The 23,199-nt window shown below is 40.3% G+C and overlaps 1 protein-coding gene across 4 annotated transcripts in view; it reads left to right on the forward strand.

The window, feature by feature from the left end:
• Positions 1–23,199, forward strand: part of FGD4 (FYVE, RhoGEF and PH domain containing 4) — a 207,371-nt gene that overhangs the window by 72,572 nt on the left and 111,600 nt on the right. The window contains exon 1 of one of the 4 annotated variants that reach the window (XM_046011408.1): positions 14,691–14,993. The exons of the other annotated variants lie outside the window; for them this stretch is intronic. The gene's annotated coding sequence lies outside the window, so the exon portion shown is untranslated. Of the gene's footprint in view, positions 1–14,690; positions 14,994–23,199 lie in introns of those variants that run through there. 4 annotated transcript variants of the gene reach the window in all.

Here is a 23,199-nt window from a genome sequence, read left to right on the forward strand (position 1 = left end):
GCATACATGTTCACCATAGTGGGGACCTTTTCCCCCCTCATTTGTTTTGTTTCATTGGTTTTTAATTTGATTTTTAAGTAAGCACCAAGAAGCATTACATGAAGGATTTTTGGTTCTGGCCATGATGGAATAATTGGTATTGGCATACTTTTCTGCCATAAGAAAACTATAAAACTGGAAAGATATACGCAGCTTTATGTGCTTATATTAGGAAAGAAGTTGGGGTGCCTGGGTGGCTCAGTGGGTTGGGCCACTGCCTTTGGCTCGGGTCGTGGTCTCAGGGTCCTGGGATCGAGTGCCGCGTCGGGCTCTCTGCTCGGCAGCAAGACTGCTTCCCTCTCTCTCTCTCTGCCTGCCTCTCTGTCTACTTGTGATCTCTCTCTCTGTCAAATAGATAAATAAAATCTTTAAAAAAAAAAAAGAATCAGTGAAGGTAAATACAAGGAAAGGCATAATAAACATGAAAGTGAACAATATGCAGTAGAGAACAGACAATAGAGAAAATACAACAAAATATTACCCTGAAATATAGTAAGATTGATAAATCCCCGTTGAGACTGATCAAGAATAAAAAACAATTCCAATAACAATTTCTTATAGATATTAAAGGGATAAGTAGTTACTATGAGCAATTTAGATGCAATACACACATTTCTTTGAAAGACAAACTAAGGTGGCACCTGGGTGTCTCAGTCAGTTGAACGGCTGACTCTTGATTTCGGCTTGGTCATGATCTCAATCAGGGTCCTGGGATTGAGCCTGTGGCAGGCTCCTTGCTCAGCCAGGAGTCTGCTTGAGCTTCTCTCCCCGCCCCCCCCGCACTCTTGTAGTCTCAATCTCTCTCTCTCTCAAATCTTTAAAAAAACGAAATTAGAAAATACTTTTAAAAAAGGAAAGACAAACTGAGGAAACAAAACAAATGGGAAGAAATAGGAATTTGAGTAGTCATACAATCTACTAAAGAATTTGAACTGGCAATTCAGAATTTTCAGAAATAATGATGTTAACATGATGTTGCTGGACCCAGAAACCACTGTGTTAGGCTGTGAGGTCTATGAGAGCAAGGAATAACTTTCAAACCTCTTTATTTGCATGTGACATAACATTCTTGGGAAATGTTTGTTAAATAGAATTGATAGGATAATTCAGTACTAAATAGAGAGATTTCTTTCCTTGAGAAACCCTACAATTTTTTACCTTTCTTTAGTAAGGAATCTTTGATGTAGTCCATTTCAGAAAACGTGCATACCCTACTGAAATGAAAGCACTTTAATTTCTTGTGTTTGTGAAACTATAGGATTCGGAAAGCCTCAAGGTTTCCTTGGTTGAACATATAAATCATGTTGGGTATAAGTATGGGCTGTGTTGGTCCCAGACATGATCCTTTAACCTAAAACCATAAATCTTGCATTCATGAGTTAAACCAAAAGTAACGTGGATCCTCTTCCTAGCAATGGCAGTTTGGGGTGGGCTGGGAAGGGCGGGTTGTGGGAGGGCAGTGTGTGTGTGTGTGTGTTTCCTGGCATTACAGTTCTGTTGAACACTATGTTGCCCATTTAAGAAAAAAACCTTTTATTTATTTTGGTGGGTGGGGGAGGGACAGGGGGAGAGAGAGAGTCAGCATGGTGCCCCAGGTGGGGCTCAGTGGACTTGAGATCATGAATGGAACAGAAATCAGAGGCTTAGCCTACTGAGCCCCCAGGTGCACCTATGTTGCCCATTTTTAAAGAAAGAATCAAATTGTAGCACTCCAGTTGCTGCTTAAAATTCATGAGTTTCGGGCACCTGGGTGGCTCAGTGGGTTAAGCCACTGCCTTTGGCTCAGGTCATGATCTCAGGGTCCTGGGATCGAGTCCCGCATCGGGCTCTCTGCTCGGCGGCGAGCCTGCTTCCCTCTCTGTCTCTCTGCCTGCCTCTCTGTCTACTTGTGGTCTCTCTCTGTCAAAAAAAAAAAAAAAAAAATCTTAAAATTCATGAGTTTCATCTTGCATGAAATATTATTCAGCTAACAGTTGAAAATCCTCCAAAGCAAACAGCATTTAGGAGGCTGTTAGGAAGTCAGATAGCAACTCTGCACAATAAATTAGCTTAACCTGCAGAAGAAAATGGAATGGTACATCAGCTGAAAATAAGTCTCCTTTGAATTGGGAGGCAACTCTTCTTGGGTGGAAACTTTTGTTTATTTGAAGAAACTTGAAATGACTGTACTGGTATTTATTGGACTGTTATAGAAATTATGTTCCTTAGCAGTACCAACCACTACAACATGTTAAATAGCTTAATTACATATCAAAGTCACTTTTCTTTTAGATTTTTTTTGAGAGAGATAGCACACAAGGAGGGGAGAGGAAGGGAGAGAGAATCTCCAGCAGACTCGGCACTGAACACAGAGCCTGACGGGGCAAGGCAGGGGTGGGGGAACCTCGATCCCATGACCCTGGGATCATGACCTGAGCTGAAATCAAGAGTCAGAAACTTCACCAACTGAGCCACCCAAGTGCCTCACAAAGTCACCTTTTTAACCCCATCTACCCTGACATAATTAAGAATAAATAAATTATTTATTTATTTAATTTAATTAAGGAGAGTTTGCTTTTTTTTTAATGATTTCATAAAATTTCTTTAAAAAAAAAGGATTTTATTTATTTATTTGACAGAGAGGAACACAGGGAGAGAGGGAACACAAGCAGGGGGAGTGGGAGAAGCAGGCCTCCAGCTGAGCAGAGAGCCTGATGCAGGGCTCGATCCCAGGTCCCTGGGATCATGACCTGAGCTGAAGGCTGACACTTAATGACCGAGTCATCCAGGTACCCCAAAATGATTTCATAAAATTTCTTAAAGAGCACAATATTTAGAAAAATCCCAATCCTGATGTGTATTATGCGAACGTTTTAAAGGAAAGGCATCAAAATAATGCTCATGATTATAACTACATGATTGCTTTATAGGTTATTTTAATTTTATTTCTGTAATTTCTTAATCTGTAAAAATACATTGCTTTTTAGTCATTAGGATATTTTGTTTAGTAATATTTGCAAGAGTTAACTGAAAATAGAATTTTTTTTCAGAGTAGGCATAGTAGTTAAAATTAGTTGTACTTTGGGGGTGGGGGAGGCTGCCTGGCTCAGTCAGTAGAGCATGTGACACTTTTCTTCTTTAAGATTTTATTTATTTATTTGAGAGAGAGAGAGAGAGCATGATGGAAGAGGGGCAGAGGGAGAAGCAGACTCCCCGCTAAGCAGCAAGCCCGACACAGGACCTGATCTCAGGACCTTGGGATGGTGACCTGAGCTGAAGGCAGAATCTTAACAGCTGAGCCACCCTGGTACTCAGAGCCTTTTGATCTCAAGGTCCTGAGTTCAAGCCTCATGTTAGATGTGGAGCCTACTTTAAAAAAAAAAAAAAAAAAGAAAAAGAAAAAAGAAGCCATACTTCCTATTGAAATACACTTATAAACATGTTAACATAGTGCATATCTGAAATTGCTATAGTTTTTCATACAGGTAAAGCAGGATATGCAATACACTGTTTTTGTAAAGATAAAACATTTGTGGTATATACATCTGTATGATATATGAATATGTAGAAACGAGTTCAGAACAAGTACTGCAAGACAGTAATTAGGGGTTATCCAGATATAGTAAGGTAGTGAGAGTAAGCTGCTTAATTGCCTTTTGGTTATTTCTTTAAAAAAAAAATTTTTTTTCCGGGCTTAGTGCCTGGGTTCTCAGTCAGTTAAACATTTGCCTTTGGCCTTAAGCAGAGGCAGCCTTGCTCTCCAGGGACAAGGCAGTGAAGGTGGAGATGTATGAAGAGAATGTAACTGGAGGCTTATGAACTCACCAGCTACTTGCGACTCCCAGATTGGTGGACTCTGCTATTTTTTTTTTTTTTTTAAAGATTTTTATTTATTTGACAGAGAGAGAGATCACAAGTAGGCAGAGAGGCAGGCAGAGAGAGGAGGAAGCATGCTCCCCGCGGAGCAGAGAGCCCGATGCGGGGCTCGATCCCAGGACCCTGAGATCATGACCTGAGCCGAAGGCAGCGGCTTAATCCACTGAGCCACCCAGGCGCCCCGGACTCTGCTATTTTTGAGTGGAAAATCCCATAGTGTGATCACATTGGAATAGGGTTAGGATTTAGATGACTGCCAGGTTTGTGTCGTGAGGTAAAGTCCGGGTCATAGCCAAGGAACATGGAGATCTGGTGTCAAAGTCACCAGTCATGTCCAGCCACCCTGTAGGAGAGCAAAGAAATAGGAAAGTGCCAAAAGAAAGTTAAAAAATTTTCCCTTGATTTACAGTTTTGCTAAGCCAGACATCTCTTTTTCACTTTTCCCATGAAAGCATCTAGGATATTAGTTATTTCTATAGAATCCCTTATCTCCTGGACTGCCAGCCATCTTTCTTTTGAGCCCCCTCATTTGTCCTGGACAAAGTGTGATATCCTGATGAGTCAAGTTCATTAGTCCTAGACACAGGCTTCCTGCCTGCTTGTTCAAGACCAGCAAACATACCTGCTTGACTTGCTTCAGAAATTCGTCACCTATTCCCACGCCCATTCGCTCAGATGTATTGGAGACCTGGCTGCGTGGCCAATTCCCACATAGGTCACAGTGGTGTAGCCCATCCTTACACTGTCTTCTTTCAGTACCTACCATTTTTCATTCTTTTCATTTGTTCTTGCAGCAAAGATTTAATGAGCATCTACTTTGGGCCAGACCTTGAAGATTCCTTAGTAAACAAAACAAAGCTTCCTTATTTATGGAGTTTACCATCTAGGGTAGGAGCCAGAAAATAAAATGAGCGGAGAAAGAACAAACATTTAATGTTGGGCAGTGATAAGTGTTATTAAGCAACAAAGAGATGAAGGTGTTGGGGTTGGTAGAAAGTCACAGGAGATAGGGTTGTGAAGTGACGTGGCATCTAAGCACAGACTTGTATGGAGTGTGTTACGGAAGCAAGAGGAGGATTTGGGGAAATGTTCTAGGCAGAGGGACCTGCAAGCACAGAGGATCTGAAACAGGACTGCGGTTTGGCATCAGAATGTGGTAGGGAAGTATTTAAATTCCTATACAGTTGTCGGGCAGACTATAATGAGGGCTGGTAAGGTCTTTACTCTGACCCACCTCCCGCTCTATGCTCAGTAAGATATCATTTACCTTGGGTTTTTTGTTTTGTTTTGTTTTGTTTTGTTTTTACATAAAGGGATGAAAAGCTTCTGATCGGTTAATGGGGTCTATGTTTGAACTGATAACTACATATTTTGCCCATGAATTGCTGTATAATATCTAAGCACATTTGCTTGGGATGTGTTTTATGAATTTATTCAGTGAACAGTTACTGACCTTATCTGATTAATTGGTTGTGACTGAAGAGGGAGAAGGTAGAGAAGGAGTTGCTGATAGAAGAGAAGAAAGGAGTTGCTGGAGAGCGTCCTGGAGAACCAGGAGAGGCAGTAGTGAGGCGGCACAGGAGGAAGGAATGTCAGAGGAGCACAAGGTCAACACAGTCAGACACATGCAGGAAAGGCAGTGTAGGAATATGGGAACTGAACAGTGTGACCTGTGGGTTGGGCAACTGGAATGTCCCTGCTGGTCTTGATGGGAGCAGGGTCAGACAGAGGTGAGTTGAGGAAGTGGAAGCAGTTGACTATAGAGTTCTCACCTTTTGAGAAGTGCGAATGAGAAAGAAAGGAACAAGATTAGACAGCTTGACAAGAAAATGAATGGAGCTCAGAGGGGTTTTGTGTTTTATTTTAGAAGAAACTTTTTTTTTTTTAAAGATTTTATTTATTTATTTGACAGATAGAGATCACAAGTAGGGAGAGAGGCAGGCATAGAGAGAGAGAGAGGAGGAAACAGGCTCCCCGCCAAGCAGAGAGCCCAATGCGGGGCTCTATCCCAGGACCCTAGGATCATGACCTGAGCGAAAGGCAGAGGCTTTAACCCACTGAGCCACCCAGGCGCCCCAAGAAACTTTTAAGTGTGTGTGTGTGTGTGTGTGTGTGTGTGTGTGTGTTTTCATGACAAGAAATGCTATTCTTGGCTCACAGAGTAAACAGTTTGTGTATGTGTCCCGCCACTATACTTTCCTCAAACGTAGTTAAAACGTCTTAGACCTGCATAGTTTTCCAGGTATTCAAAGAGAGTTCACCTGTGTGATCTTGATCTTCTTGAGAGGAAGGTACCAAGTATTGTGCCTAGGTTTCTTCGATGCAAGTCTCAAAGCTCAGGTTGTAGCTCAGAAGTCACCCCACTAATATTTTAGGGACACGAAGTTTAATCCTTCTACCCCATCCTGCCCAGAGTTCAGCAGTCTGTATTTACAGCATTAACTAACCATGATTTGCCCCCGCTATTCAACTGGCTACCCTCTAGTGACCTCAAAAAAGAACCCAGGGCATTTAGAAATAATTTACAGGGCAGATGAAGAAACTTTTCAGAATATGCTGTTAGGTCCCATGTGCCACACACACCCTTCTCCCCCACATGTGCATCTTCATATGTATACCCCCTCACACACTCCTGCAACACACAGAACACACACACACACACACACACACACACACCCCTTCAAATGTTTACAGTTGAGTTTACGTCAGTCCTAGTCTTAAAGGATTCTTGCTCACAAAGCCTGACTCCTCTTTTCAATACTTTCCTCTCCGGGGTTTGGACTTAACCATAGAAAAAGTTAAGTTGAGAGAATTGATTTTATAAGACCAGATAGGCTATAAATAAATCTCCAGGTTTCAACAGTAAAGGTTAGGTTGATTATTTGTGCAGGATTTGCTTTCCTTCCTAACAAAAGAATTCCTGTACAACTTAAGCTCAACAGTTTTGAATAAATTTGATCAAAAGTAATAGTGGTTTGCATGTGTTATCTTTCAGGATATTTATTTTTTGAGCTGTAAGTGTTAATTACTGAGCCTTGAGTTTTATGAGCACAAAACCTGGGTTGTCATTTTCACTCTGGCCTTATCTCAGTCTCTTAAAAGAACGTTCATAATGTTGATATTTTGAATAATTTTATGGAATGACATTTGTGTGATGTGTCTTTGCCACTTCCCTAGTACTATACATCTATCACTGCTTTATCTTTTTTTTTTTTAAGATTTTATTTATTTATTTGACAGAGATCACAAGTAGGCAGAGAGGCAGGCAGAGAGAGAGAGGAGGAAGCAGGCTCCCTGCTGAGCAGAGAGCCTGATGCAGGGCTTGATCCCAGTACCCTGGGATCATGACCCAAGGTGAAGGCAGAGGCTTTAATCCACTGAGCCACCCTCGTGCCCCTATCATTGCTTTATCTTGTTAGCACCTTACCTGCCCTCACCCCTGCACCAGAGGTAAAACTCTTTGTTTCTTAAACATGCTGAGGACTCCTCTGGAAAAAGGAGTCCGTGTCTCCTTTTTCTTGCCTATAGAGTTTAGGTTGGCACTTTGCAAACTGTGGAAACCCAATGTCTTGTTTACATAACATTCTTTGTTCTTACCCTGTTTTCCACTTATTGCAACCTCTCATAAACATTTAACTTAATGTATTTACTAATGTAATTAATTAATGTAATTAGTACATTAGCAGAAATGTATATTATGTTATACATATGTACTCCCTATAAAGAGTCTTCAACTTTCATATATTTCTGGAATTTTCTTACATAAGAATTTAAAACATCTAGATTCCAACTTAAATGAATTTTTTAAAAAAATGTGGGTACGAATGGAGAATGGGGAGAGCAACAGACTAGGACCCAATGCTTGTATAATTTCCTCCCACCTCTGTTTTAGAGTCAAAGTGAAGGATTTGGAAGGAGAGGGAATATTACCCTATGGAAGACAGTAGTAGATAATCTAATGACGTGAAAACTTGGATCCCGTTATTCACATTGGACTATGATATTGTTCTTCTGATTGTAAATAAAAATATCCCCGTGGGGTGCATGGCTGGCTCAGTCGGTAGAGCATGCAACTCTTTATCTCAGGGTCATCAGTTCAAGACACACATGGAGTGTGGAGCCTACTTAAGAAAAAAAACCCTGACGCATTGGTAGACCTGAGTCTACCTGATGGTTGGACTTGCATGAAAAATGACTAGTATATGAGACCCCTGATATAGATTTATTTATCCTCCTTATAATTGTTTTCTTTACAATATGGTAGCAAGTCCTAGAAAGGAAAGTACTTCTTTCAAATGCTAACCACAAAAGAGGAATGATGGGCAATTAAATAAAAATTGCTTCCATCAAATCAGACCAGATTTGTTACTGTATCATCTTAACCCCTTGCAAACTGGGCAGAAAAGTTCCACTTATTTCATTTGTTTTCATTTATTTTCTTTTGCTCATAATATACCCTTTACCCTGCAAATACATTTTTTTAAAAATTATTTTAATTCACTTAATTAACATAATGTATTATTAGTTTCAGAGGTAGAGGTCAGAGTCATCAGTCTTATGTAACACCCAATGCTCATTATATCCCATGCCCTCCTTAATATCCATCACCCAGTTGCCCCATTTCTCCAACCCCCCAACCCCCCCTCACCTCCAACTACCCTCAGTTTGTTTCCTATGATTAAGAGTCTCTTACGATTTGTCTCCCTCTCTGGTTTTGTTTTGTTTAATTTTTTCCTCTCTTCCTCTATGCTCCTCTGTTTTGTTTCTTAAATTCCACATATGAGTGAGATCATATGATAATTGTCTTTCTTTGATTGACTTATTTCTCTTAGCCTAACACCCTCTAGTTCTATCCATGTCATTGCAAATGGCAAGATTTGGGGGTTTTTTGATAGCTGCATAATATTCCCGAGTGTGTGTGTGTGTGTGTGTGTGTGTGTGTGTGTGTACACCACATCTTCTTTATCCATTCATCTGTTGGTGGACATCTGGGCTCTTTCCATAGTATGGCTATTGTGGACATTACTGCTATAAACATTCAGGTGCAGTGCCCCTTCAGATCACTACATCTGTATCTTTAGGGTAAATACTCAGTAGTGTGATTATTGGTTCAGAGCGTAGTTCTATTTTCAACTTTTTGAAGACTCTCCATACTGTTTTCCAGAGTGGCTGCCCCAGCTTGCATTCCCACCAACAGTGTAGGAGGGTTCCCCTTTTTCTGCATCCTCACCAACATCTGTCATTTCCTGACTTGTTAATTTTAGCCATTCTGACTGGTGTGAGGTCGTACTTCATTGTGGTTTTGATTTGTATTTCCCTGATGCCGTGGGATGTTGAGCACTTTTTCATGGGTCTGTTGGTCATTTGGATGTCTTCTTTGGAGAAATCTCTGTTCCTGTCTTCTGCTCATTTCTTAGTTGGAGTTTTCATTCTTTGGGTGTTGAGTTTGATAAGTTCTTTATAGATTTTGGATACTAGCCCTTTATCTGATATGTCATTTGCAAATATCTTCTATTCTGTCAGCTATCTTTTGGTTTTGTTGACTGTTTCCTTCACTGTGCAAAAGCTTTTGCCATTGTTTCCTTTGCCTACATTTTTGTTCTAAACCATTGTTTTAAAACTAATTGCAAAAGAAAAAAGTCAAATTTTAAAAAAACATAGAATGTTTATTAAGAATACAAAATTCTTGGTAACACGGTATAAATATCTGAGAAAATGTCACCTCTGTATGAATGTTGTATTTTGTTTCAGTGTCTGTACCTGGTTAGCGCTGTTGTTTAATCTGGTGCTTCTTAGGCAGAGATGATTAATTTGATTTCCAATCAGGATAGGTCATTTGAATCTGTTTCATTGTCAGACTCCAACCCTGACAATATCCAGTCACTTAATCATACAAACCTTTTGTCCAGAAGGAGTTTCAGCAAGAGTAGAAAGTGCTGAAAGCGTGGCACTCAGAGTGTGCCCTACGTGGGATCCACCTACCACCTTACCTGGTACTTCAGTAACACCTCACATTCAAAACTTTATCATGGCACACCTGAATTTTAGTCTGGGTTTCCTTCTGGAAAATAGATACTTGTTCTGGCTGCTCTAGCCCTTTCTCCTTTTCCTCTGAAACGAGTAAGAACGAGGAAGGACCCTCTTCCTCTAACATTCATTCTTACTATTTTAGAAGAGAAAGAGTATTGGAGATGATCTAACCTAGCTCCCTCGTTTTGTGATGGAAGTGCACAGGATAGAGAGGACAAAATGGCGTGCTTATGTCATGAGTGGCTAAGCAGGCAGTCCAGGCATCTGGATTTCAAATTAGGGAGTCTTTCTGTCATGGAGCATTGCAAAGTCTAAGAGCTTATAAACATCATTGCCAAAATATGTCCCTATGCCTACGTGCTTGGGGGGCATAACCCCTCAGCTCACGGGAGTGTGCTGCCTGCAGGACATTTTAACATTTCAAGACAAGCACAGTGACATCTATCAAACACTGTGAGAACTATTAGCTCTAGGTGGTTCTGCTTTAGTATTAGATTGAATTGTATTTCTTTTGGAGACATCCTGGTTTGCAGAGCTGGGGTGTTGGCAGATTATTGTGATAACAAGCAAATACCTGGTAAAAATCCATGTGAAGCAGGAATGAGGATGGCAAGGTCTACTATGATCTTATGGTGTGAGAGGTTTTGCAGGGCCCAAACCCAACAGGCACCCACATGCCATTAGTAAGTAGATGTAGTGATTTAAGAGTAGGATAAAGGTATTAATTTTTCAGGGTACCTGGGTGGCTTAGTCAGTTGAGTGTCCGACTCTTGGTTTCACTCCGTCAGAGTCTCAGTCATGGTGTTGGGGTCTTGGAATCAACCCCAAGTCGGGGTCCATGTTCAACGTGGAGTCTGCTTGTCCCTCTCCCTCCCTCTCTGCTTCTCTCCTCACTGGCACATGTGTGCATGCTCTTTCTCTCTCTCAAATAAGTAAAATCTTAGAAAAATTATTTTTTCCGAATGTTTTATATTACATTTTCAAATGGTGCTAAGTTGCTGGGTCAAAAATGTTATTAAGTTGTTTATACCTAAACACTAAGTAAATGAGCCTATTAGGGATGTCTGTTGGCCTGGGGTGCCTTGAGAAGCTAAGGGCTCCATAATTTGAAAGAGGTTGGGGACCTCTGACTTAAGAGTATCTTCCTGGATAAAACTTGATGCTAAGAAAGAGATAAAGGTTGACTAAGGGGGAATGAAACCAGGTACATTCAATAGGGAAGGGAGATAGAACTATGCTCACAAGGTTATTTCCTCCCTTAGCTGGCATAGTCGCTACTCTAACAGATTCTAGGCAGTGATGTTGCCCGCCCAGCATCTGAAGAAGATAAATTATTGGGCCTTTCTGCTTCCAACACTTTTTCACCTTGAGAACCTTTCTGAGGATTGTTAGCTCTGCCCCTGCCCCACAGCTTACATTTGGAGGTCCTGTTACTAGATTCTGGGCCGTGTGGCTTGAGGTGCTGTCGTTGTAGACAATGTCAGAGTGCCCATAGTTGACTGTGGTTCTAAAGAGGACACTATTGTTGACATGCCTTTCTTGAATCTGCCACTGTTTTTTCCTTCTCATGAATTCCTGTAGAATTAATTCTCAAGAAATTGTGAATCAGGTTATTTTTAGATTTTTTTTTATTGTGGCTTGCTACTTAGTAGATCCACCCAAGATCATAGGAGAATGAATAGTGAAGAAGACGTGTAGTAGGAATAAATATTATTTTTGGAAAATAATCATTCCTGATATAAGGAATTTTGGAAAATAGAGGAAAGGACAATATCACCAATATTTCTTCCTCACAACTGCTCTTATAAATTTGAGATAGGTAAGCCTAGGCTTTTGTTCCTAAGAATTTTTTCCTTTTAATGTAGTTGTTCATAGTGAGTGTTCAGTTATGTATTTATTTTTTCCCCCTTTACTTCCAGGAGGGAGTATAGCAATAATGACTTAGACCCAAGCTTTGGCCACAAATGAGGTTCAAATTTTAGCCGTGAGACATAGGGCACCAAGCTGAATTTCTGAGTCTGTGTTTCCACACCTAAAAAATGAGGATAATGGGGCACCTGGGTGGCTCAGTGGGTTAAAGCCTCTGCCGTCAGCTCAGGTCATGATCCCAGGGTCCTGGGATTGAGCCCCACATCTGGCTTTCTGCTCAGCAGGGAGCCTACTTCCCTTCCTCTCTCTCTGCCTGCCTTTCTGCCTACTTGGGATCTCTGTCTGTCAAATAAATGAATAAAATCTTAAAAAAAAATGAGGATAATAAGATTTACTTTAAAGTCCCTGTGAAGTTTGAATGAAATATTTGTAAATGCGTATTACAATGCCTGGCACATACTAAGGTCTCATTGTATATTGTTATTAATATGCCATCATCATTCTCCTCATGCCACTTCGTTTTTGTGACTTTATTTTTTAATAACCACATGATATTCTATCAAGCACGCATTCTTGTGTAATCATTCACTTACTATTAGACTGTTAGGTTGTCTCTAAAGGTGCACTGGAATAAAAAATTCTGCAGCACGCTGTTACTCATTGCAGATTTAATAAGTGCTCATGATACACAAGGACCTTTGCTTGGCACTGGGAGCACAGAGTCCAGAGTGGAAGTCCCTGGGCTTGAGGGGCTCACAGTCTGGTGGGGTTTGGGGGGATATGTACAGATAACTGGCTGTGGGAAACACCATCGCTGTCCCAGTTACTGAGAAAGTGCTGAGGAGAAGACAAAATGTCAGGCTGCTTGGAGAGCTTGGGGAAGGCAGGAGAAGGTTGTAGGAAAGGAGTTGAGTGAGTTAATAGGTTGGGGCCCAGGTTATCAAGGGCTTTCTAAACCGTCACCAGAATGGGACTTGTATTAGTGCAATGGGAATGGCAGTTTTGAGAAGAGAATTGGCATTATCTGTTTAGGTTTAGAGCCTGTAGGAGGTGAGATGGAAGCAGAGTTTAATTAGGAAGTTATTAAGGAGACCAGGTGTTAAAAAGTGGCCAGATTGGAAGAAATAGCTCATGACATGAGCTGTCAGGTTGGATGTGAATGTGTCAGAGAGGGCTGGGAGGTGGGTTCTTGGGTGTTAGACTGAATGATTGCAAGAGTGGAGTTGCCATTTCCAAAAACAAGGAAGGATACAGGAGGAGCAGGTTTGGGGAGACAATCAGAAGTTGAGTTTGGGGGACTTACGTTCGAGATATTTATTAAACATCCAGGCAGAATAGGTAATTAGATGTAGGAATTCAATGAGAAAGAGGTTTTTCCTGGAGTTATAATATGGGAGGTATCAGTATATTGTATTTATAGCATGTTTTAAAAACTTGGTATAGTTATTTTACCTATTATTACTTATCTCATATAGAATTTTCTTTGGTATTTTCATCTTTTTGAAATCCAAATAAACTTTAGAGTCACTTTGTTAAATTTATCTTCTAAAGTATGTTGGAAATTTTACTATTACACTGTACGGTAATTTGGGAAAACTTGGTGTCTTTAAAATAGATCTTTGTATTCAGCAAAATACTAGGTGTCTTCATTTCATTTTCCTTTACCCCTTCTGGTAAGAATTCATTCCTTTTTCCCTGGATAGTTCACACAAATTTCTTGCTACTATTCCCATGAATTGTATACTTTGCCTTGACCTTGTTAGTAATTCCCCTTTCATTGGTATTCCCATAGTTTTTGCTCTTCTAAAGGAATTGTATTGATTTATTGGCTAGTTCACTGAGCTTCTGGTACTATAAATAATAGCCTACTTGATTTCTCTGTTTTTTTTTTCAAGATAGAATCATCATCTGCAAATAATTTAGTCTCTTTCCTTTCAATATTTGTCTCATATGTTCTTGCCAGGAAAAGGACTCTTCAATTTAAGATAGGAAGTAACTGTGAAGGCAATTAATACCTACTTCTAGTCCTAATGTACAAGTTTTGTTTTGTTTTTACCTTTGGCTTATCCTAATTATTTCTTTGCTCTTTTAAAAATGTATTTCTGATGGATTTTTGGAGTATCTGGAGTTTATCTGTCTCAGATTTGTGCATTACTTCTGATAGTTGGTTTTGGTGTGAAGTTGTACTTGGTTTTCAGCCATTTTGCTCCTTCAAGGACTTATCCTCTGATTTCTTGAGCTTCCCGGGTTGAGGGGAAAGCTGTTTTCCTGCTGACCCAGCATTTAACTTTCATGATTGCAGAAACAAATTAAACCTGTGGGAAGCACCTAACGAAGAGAATTCAATCCCATAATTGGGTAAGGCTCTAATGAAAAGTTTAAATTTAATAGCCTTCCCCTCAACCCCCCAAATCCACAAACAGTAAAAATGAATGTATACAAGTTATTTTTTTTAATGATTAGGTGCACATTTATAAAACAATTGGTTTTGAAAACTTATTTTCAAACTAAGGTAGTTTAGCAAATTTAAAAGTTATATTGTTTAAAATAAATCTAAATACATAATAAAATTAAAAAAAATCTAAATACAAAACCAGTTCCACTTCTCATGTGGATTGCAAATCAGAAACGATTTGCTGATGCAGCTTAGATTTCTAGAATGCTTTATCTTGAATTTTCAAGTTAACTTTCAAGTGTTATTTTCTGTTTGTCAAGTTAAGCTGCTTGTGACCTTTCTCCCTGAATGAGCAGTGGACACTATCTGAAACGTTAGGACTTTGAACCACCAAGGGTAAATTCACTGAAAAGCTTTTAATTGGCCTGCATTGCCTTGTTTAAATAGCCAAACACCTGCTAGGCAAGCCCTTGCGCATGTGAGTGGCTATACGTTGCTTCCTTTAGGATTTGCAAGGCTGGAGCACAAAGACAGTGATTGTTACCCAATAAGCTGTAGTCACACACTTCTACCAATCGCCTTAGGAGGGCTGGTTACCATGGAATCCACCATCTGTTCACTCCCCGCTGGAATGTGATTATCCTTGCTGGGCTGGGAACTGGGAAGCGTGTGCTGTGTGAAATTATCTGCAATGGACTGGGTTAATGGGAAGCTAGATTTGGCTCGCTGGAAGAACAAATGAAGGGAGTTTTACTTATACCATTTGTGACTTCTAATCAAGAGGAAAACATCCAGCTTTTATAAGGTAAGTAACCCCAGTTCTGTGTATCCAGTTTGTACTACATTTGGTGTGGGGCACTGTCTCCATGTGGTCCCAGGAACCGGAGCTAGAAGCTCTTCTGAACACATCTCCAGCATTACACACTTCTCTTGTATTGAATCTGAGCAGCTTAATTATGCCTGTACAGTTTATGCCTGTACAATTTTATGTTGATGGAAAAAATAAAAGAATTGCATTTTAATAATTTTAAATGCTTTGTGCCTGTGAAATTGTGTTATGACCTCTGAAAGGGGCAAAGAGGCAATCATTTTTAATGGTGTCTGAGAGTGAGTTTTACCCATATTCTTTTTGAAATACGCCCATGGCCACAGTGTGTTCTTATGCCTGTTCGTTCAATAAGAAAATGTCTCAGGTCAGGGACATTTGTAGGTTATGGTTTAATTAAGGATTATTCTAGCTCACATGGCTGACCTCCCAGTACTAGCTCATGTTTTGAAATGCGATGTTGATGCAGTTTTATTTTGCAATGCTTTTGCACAAGTTTCGAGGGCCCTGAGCATGTGGAAACAATGTGACCGTGCTTTACCGGCAGGCATGCAGGCACAGTGATAAGGGCAGGGGCAGCGCTAGGGAGCTCGGTTTCTTTTTCAAGGGCTTCCTTTGTTTTTCTGGTTCAACAGCCCTTTAAAATGTGTGCTGCATATTGTAAGCAGTTGAAGGAGATTTTGGTGCTAACAAATGGATGACTGACATTTTTCTGTGTGGCTAAGAGGTTGGTAGCTCAAACAAGGGACTTCTATGTCCTTTGTAAAGCAGCATTGTATCCCCTTCCCCAAAACAGCGCCCTAAAATATAAAAGTGAAAAACAAAAAGAGTGCTGTCTATAATCCAGATACTCCTTTTGTGTTTTTCTGTCATTTAAACCACAGTACCAAGGGCTCTCCGAGTCTTGCTAGGTCTGCCATTTTTATTTGCTATAGGAAGGGTTGCAAAGAAAAGCTTTTGCTCATGCAACTGGAGTCCTCCTAATTGTGCTGTTTGGCTGACACATTAGACATTGAAGTCAGTGGGCCATTGGCCGCCTGGAGAGCTAGAAAAGGTCATTGCTAATAGGCCCTACCTTGTCTGATTTTCTCTTTTTAATGATAGTATAAAATTAGATAACCTTGTATTGGTCAAGGACTCATGGTCTTACTTCAAGAACAGGATTTGGGGCCTGACTGCTAGTTGTGGGTTCTTGGTATTAACTGTAGTTTACTTTAAAATCCTTACCTTCTTTTGCACTTACTGATCTATATACCTTATTATTATTTGAACTGTTTTTCCTATGAAGAATTAAATTAGGTACATACCTGCTCTAAAAAGCATCTTTTTCAATAATAATGTCTCTCTGCTTGAAATTTTCCTTAGCATCTGTAAGAAATTTTAGGCTAATCTTGTATTACTGGGGTGAAATTTTCACCCATAAGAACACCAGCATTGTAAGTTTAAAGAGGAAATGAAATAATCAAAAAGCATCCATATTTAGGATGTTCATGTTGCTTTAGTTCCCCATTATCTTAAAAACCTGAAAAAGGCTTTGAGTAAATGAGCATGACGTGTGTGAACATCCATGTGTCTGGGGTGTGGTTGAGCACAACTGCTTGAGCAGTTGAGGTAGGCTGGATCAATCTGTGTATTTCTCAAGTTCTCTAGTGTTTGTGAACTTCTTTACCATTTTTATCGTTACCGAATTAAAGTTAGAAGTTTGTGTTTGCTTTCAGCGGGTATCCACGTCAGAATTTATCCCGGCGTTTTACGGATATTGGCAGGCACTTAGTCATTTATTTTCACTTGTAAGCATATTTATTAATATCACCCTTGACTGAGTTTTCCGAGTAAGAATAGTGAAGCCACAAGCATATTTAAATGTGTTGAAAACCTCTTCTGTCAACCACGGACATGAAACCTAAGGCTGCTCTTTCAGAAATTAGTGAATAGGACTGGACAGCTGGGACCCTCCTGGAGCATTTGAGATCCCGACCAGCGTACCCGAGGGATGGGAGTGCACCGTCATAGAACTATGTGAGTTCGTTTGAGGGGATATGACTTTGGGACCCGGTGGTTCTTTCGGCAGGCAGTGAGGTGTTTGCCTCCATTCACGAACACTGTCGGGAGTGAGACCCAGCATCATGTCTACAGTCTTGTAATGAGTTCAGACTGTACTCTGTTCTTGGGTCTCCTGCCAGGTGTAGCTTTCTGATTCTCACTGTCCTTACCTGTGGGTGCTAGATTTTTGTGGTTTCTGAGCCTTCTTCCAACTTTTCAAACTGATGGCATGCTACTTTTCAGTCCTTCTTTCAGCTTAAGATTTTACCAAAAGGCAGGTTTATAATGTTTGTTAACCCTGGTTCAGAGTTATTTCTTATGAAACTATTATGTAGATGATGTATTGGAAACTCTGAATAAATAGCTTGTACTGATTCAAACCCGGAATAGTCTGAGTAGACAGCAAATCAACCCACCACTACTACAGGGCAGGCAAGTGCTTCTGCTGCTTCCTTTGACACATTATACTGGAATGCTGCCTGACTTGACTTACATTTGAACAGGTAGACTGCAGAGGTAGTAAATAGCACTTAAATGCTTCCATTTTTCTTCCTGTATTTTATTGCCACATTCTTTGTAACTTCTAAACTGAGTCTGTCTCTTTGCTTTGGGAGTACAGATTTCGAATCCCATTTTTTGAAGTTAATGCTTTTGGGCAGCCGTGGTCCATTTGGCCCTTGAGCTGTCTGAGATGATGGAACACTAGGGATTTGATGTGGAGAAGAAACTGCGGATGCTGTCATTGCTGATGCTGTGTTCACATGTCCTTGGTATTGATGCTATTTGCATGTTACATGACATTTAAAAACAGATTTATGGAAAATTGTTGTCTTTTACCCTCTCCAACAATTCCATATTGCTGTGGTTTCAAGAAATGCTTAGAGTGAATGGATTTTATGCACAAGTAAAATTTTGTGTTTGTGTTAGATATAGACCTACAGGACCTACCTACAGGATGGAATGCCTCTAACGTGTGTGTGTGAATGATGCAAGCTCACCCAAAATCTATGGCTCAAACATTGAATTTGACAGGATGTTCCTCTGTATGAGTGTGCTGTATTTTTGATTATCAGCGGCTGTTTCTTCTGAGATGCTTCCTCCTCTGTGTTTATAACTCCTCCTCCGCTTCTGTAGAAGGCAAACTTTGTAACAATTGGCAATGAATGGGTCTGTGGAAGCTGCAGAACGTTTTGGAATGGTTTTGTGTAGCACGTACATCCTATTCTGGTTCAGTTGCCAACACTTTAGGTTTAGAGGTGGCTAGATGGAGTTGGGTTGAGGGTGTCTAGCAATACCTTATTCTTAGAAAAGTTCCATGTTTTACAAATAACCCCCACACTGAGGCCAATTGTTCTTTTGTAACAAATGTGTTGAGTTACTGACTTCCCTTGTAAGGAGCTGTTTTCTTTCCTTCCCTCCTTTGCTTCCTCCTTCTTTGTGTAAATCCTGTGTTCTTTTTACTTTTTCACCAGTTTTCTGGTCCTGAATTCAGATTAATAAGATCGTGAGGCAAGGTATGTTTTCCATAAAGCAAACAGATGGAATTTATTGGACTTTTTTAGATCCCTACGGTATATATTGCTAGATGTTTATTTTCACATAATTTCATATAATTTTCACATATTGTCACCTATTTTGGGGATCTGTCAGGATCATCTTGTTTCACAGCTCTCATTTTACAGAAAAGAAGCAGAGACCTATAAAGATTAAGCAGCATATCCAAGGTCACAAAATTGGAGTTCAGAAATGCTAATATTGAGTATTGCATTTTGAATGCAAAGATACAGGGTAAAGTCAACTGACTTCCTACACTGAAGCCTTATGTAAAGAGCAGAACATTGGGTTGTCACCATAAAGTCCCACAGGTGTAATTTTCAGTATGTCCAGAGGAAGAACAGCTTTGAAAGCTGGTTCCTCAATAACCAAAGTGATGAGAAAGAGTTTTTAAAAAGCTTAGGCATTTTATTTTTTAAGATTTTATTTATTTGAGAGAGAGACAGGGTGAGAAAGAGAGAGCATGAGCAGGGTGAGGGGTAGAGGGAGAGGCAGATTCCCTGCCCAGCAGGGAACCGGATGCAGGGCTCAATCCTGGGACTCCGAGATCATGACCTGAGCTGAAGGCAGATGCTTAACCCACTCAGTCACCCAGGCACCCAAAGTTTAAGCATTTTTAAAAAAGATTTATTATTTTAGAGAGGAGGGAAGGGCAGAGGGAGAGAATCACCAGCAGACTCCCCACTGAACATGAAGCCTGAGGCAGAGCTTTATCTCACTACCCCGAGATCATGACGTGAGCCAAAACCAGGAGGTAGACACTTAACCGGCTGAGCCACGCAGGCACCCCAAGAGTTTAGGCAATTAAATGAGAACTAAAACTTTCAAGCCAACTCGATGTTTGTGTTTTTTAGTTTGCATGTTTTCTTCCTTAAGTCCGTATCTGTGGTGGAAGTAAAGTGATGATCAGAGTGTTGGTTGGTGATTACGGAGCGCATAGCAGGTGGGGGTGGAGCCCTGGGGATGGATACCCTGATGGACAAGTACAGGAACACTTGAGGGCACACTTGTCATCAGGCTAGTGGCTAGTTTATTTCTGATGTGGGCTAATGCATCCTCTTTGAACATTGCTGGAGACATACGGCCTGTGATTACTGACCTGGCACCCCTTTTCTCAGCTTCCCACCACGCCAACCACCTGCTTCCTCTTGCCCAGGACCACTCCATGCTACCTGTTGAGACTTACTTTCTTTGGTATGTTACAGTCATCAGTGTTACCCTGCATTCACTCACCAAACATTTATTGAACATTTACTCTCTACTGGGCAGTATTGTAGGTGTGGAGGGTAGGGCTCAGAACACAAAGGAAAAGGACTTAGTGAGAAGTAGTAGAAGGGGGAGACCGTACACAAATAAATGAAGACTGTTAATTTCAAATAGTAGTGACAACAAACCGTGATGTATTGAGGGATTTTAGGGCAGCAAATTTCAGATTGGTTAACTAGGAAGTGCTTATGTGGGAGGTCTCATAAAGTTGAGACACAAATGATAAGAAGCCAGCATGAACCAGTGGAGTGGTTGGGGAGGCTGCTAGCGCTACTTCATTCAGGAGGAAATTAAGGAGCGCCTATAGGGATCATACTGTGTTCAGTTAGTGCTTCAAAAGCACACTGCATGTTGTCTTTACTTCAGGACTTACTACTGAATATATGCTCTCTTCCCAAGTCAGAGTTTAGTGGGCTAGCATGGGAAAGGCATTCAGTACAGTCGTTTAGAGCACAGGCAGCCTAGACTCAGAATGCCTACCTGGAAATCTAGGCTTGTTATTCTAGGCAAGTTACTTAACCCCTCTCAACCTGCATTCCCGTTGTTAGAATTTATGGGGTTATCATGGACACTGAAGGAGGTAATATTCAAAACCCCTGTTAGCTGCTAAAGATGATGGTGATAGTTGTGATGTTCTCGAGGGAGCATGGGTGAATAATCCCATGAATGTTGAAATATTTGCTCCTGTTTGGCAGTAAAGACTCGAAGTACTTTTAGCTTTCTCTCTATAGGGTAAGTTCTTCTTTGATCTCTCCCATCAGTTTCACCCCTCACATCCATTCATTCATCTCACACATTCATTTATTCAACAAACACTTTTGTTTTAAAAACTATATTGAGGTATGAGTGATGTACAAAAAGCCATACATACTTGACATATACAACTTGATGAGGTTTGGAGATAAGTATACACTTGTGAAATCCTTTCCACCATCTCTCTCCAAAAGGACGGTTTTTGCATGTTCATCTGCCCTTGCTAGCTTCTGGATGAAGGACTTAATTAGACATGGTCTGTGCTCACAGGTGCTCAGTTAACTATCTGCTCATCAGGCAGTTGCATTCACTGTGGTTGGTGACTGAGAACATGCAGGGCACGGAGGAGCAGGTAATTGTGGTAAAGTGGGCTGGGAATTCTAGTTTGAGGCAACAAGAGCAGGGAGGCATGAGAGGCCTGGCAAGTCCAAGTAGCTGAGTGCAGAACTTGAACTAAGGCAGGCTTGAGATTTAAGAGTGCAGAACTTGGCTTGCGTAGACGTTTTTACTATCCTGTAAAGAATGAGGAACATTAAATATTCTGAGACTAGATCTCCAGTTTTGTAGTCTAGAAAGATAACTGGCAGCATAAATGATGGAAACCCTGGAAGGAATAATATCCTAGACAGTGTAAAATCTTCTTTTGCATCTTTATCTTTATCGTCTTCTTCATCTGCAGGAGGTAGAGTTTCTCTTCTCTTATCACCACCACAATACAGCCGTCCTATCTTACTCTTGATATTTAGATTCCAACGTCAGCACATAAAGTAAAACTTGTATAGAGCTCCCCCTCCCCAAAAAAAAGTCCTTAAGAATTTTGTTAGGAAGGCATTGCTTTGGAGATCAATTCTTTCATTGAGTTTGGTCTGGTGTTTTGTTTTATTTTGTTCTGTTTTGTTCCTAGGGTTGGAAGAGAGATTGCTACTGCTTTGCTTTGGGCATGAGATGAAATATTTACTTTGCTTGCATTTCAGGGCTATTCTGCATGAAATATGAAGGAGCAGCAGGTTCATGATTTCTAGTTCATGCCTATGACAAGGCGCAGGAGCATTGGTTGCCTCAACAACTTAAACGATAGCTCCCGTGTTTGTGCTGCTCACGTATAGCCGTTTTCTATGTCTGCAAAGCACATTAGTTCAAGCAAGTTTAAATGCACCTACAGCACAACTGCTGCTGTTGAATTAGTACTAACTTTTAGTGTTTTCTGTGTCAAACAATGCAAAGTGTATTCATCATCTCATTTAATGTGTAACAGACATGTGAGATGAGTGGGACTTATCCTCGTTTGAACAAATTAATCTTGCTATGAGATGTATATTGTTCTCAAGTTTACCAGTAGTTAAGTGATAAACTGGGATTAAAACCCCAGTTCACTCTGGCTTCAATCCTATATTCTTAGCTTCTATGCTGAATTTTCTTTAATTAGAAAACCATTGCATTAACATAGGCAGAAACAAAACAAAACAAAACAAAAACCTTCCCCCAAACCTAGGAAACTTAAAGACTGCAGTAGCTGAAGGGATAGAGAAATCATGAGATTCCAAAGAAATGAAGAGAGAATTGAGTTTTACTGTCTTTAAGAAGACCATAGGTAGTTAGTAATTGTCAAAGAACATGAACAGTTATTTCAAAAAGGAAGAAATACAAATGAGTCATAGATGAGAAGAAAGTTTTCTATAGCTGGCAATCAAAGAAATACACAAAATATTCTTTTATTACACTGGCAAAGATTTCCTGAATGGTTATATTTTGGATTGGCACCCTTACTTACTTCAGGTGACGGTGTAAATTGATATAATTTTTTGGAAAACAGTTTGATAGTATGTATTACCTTAATCCAAAAACATTTTTGCAGGGGATAGAAGAATACCCTGTAACTTAAAAGATGGATATATAGAAACAATTTTTAAAAAATTATCTTCTGGAGCCAAGGGATAGTACACCTATTCAGGCCTCACAGGAGCCTGGAGCCAAGGCAGTTTCTCTCTCTCTCCCTCAGACCAGCCTCTTCTGTATCTCTGTGTGGATGGCAGAAAACAGGGTCACTCCAAATCTCAGTCACACCACTTCCTAGTCCCAGTGCCCAGCAGAAACAAAAGTCCCAACTACTGATCCTTGGAGAGAAACTCTGATGGTGAAGCATTGGTCTGCACTTATCCATGATCCCATCAGATGTGGCCACAGAACACAGAGGTCATTTGTCTTATCTACCTACTCAGAATGTCCTGTGAAGCAGAAACTCTTTGAAAGGAAATAGAGTAGGCAAATAGGAGAACACACCTGGTATATGTATCATGAGCTCTAAAAAATGTTCATGTCCTTTGATCCCACAGTCCCAATTTTAGAAATCCACCAGTAGTAAGTTATCTAGTGCTCCAGTAAATGATTTCTCACATCAGGTACTCCAGTGGAATGGAGAGAAGTGGGAAACTATGTATATGTTCCATAATAGGGAAATAGCTACATGAATTATGACTTAGTCATGAGATTATATGTTACACAAATATTAAAAACAGGTTTTCAAAAAATATAGAAAGTGCTTACAATGAAATGTAGTATGCATACATGT

This window comes from Meles meles, chromosome 7, assembly GCF_922984935.1.
Source record: "Meles meles chromosome 7, mMelMel3.1 paternal haplotype, whole genome shotgun sequence".
NCBI lineage: Eukaryota > Metazoa > Chordata > Mammalia > Carnivora > Mustelidae > Meles > Meles meles.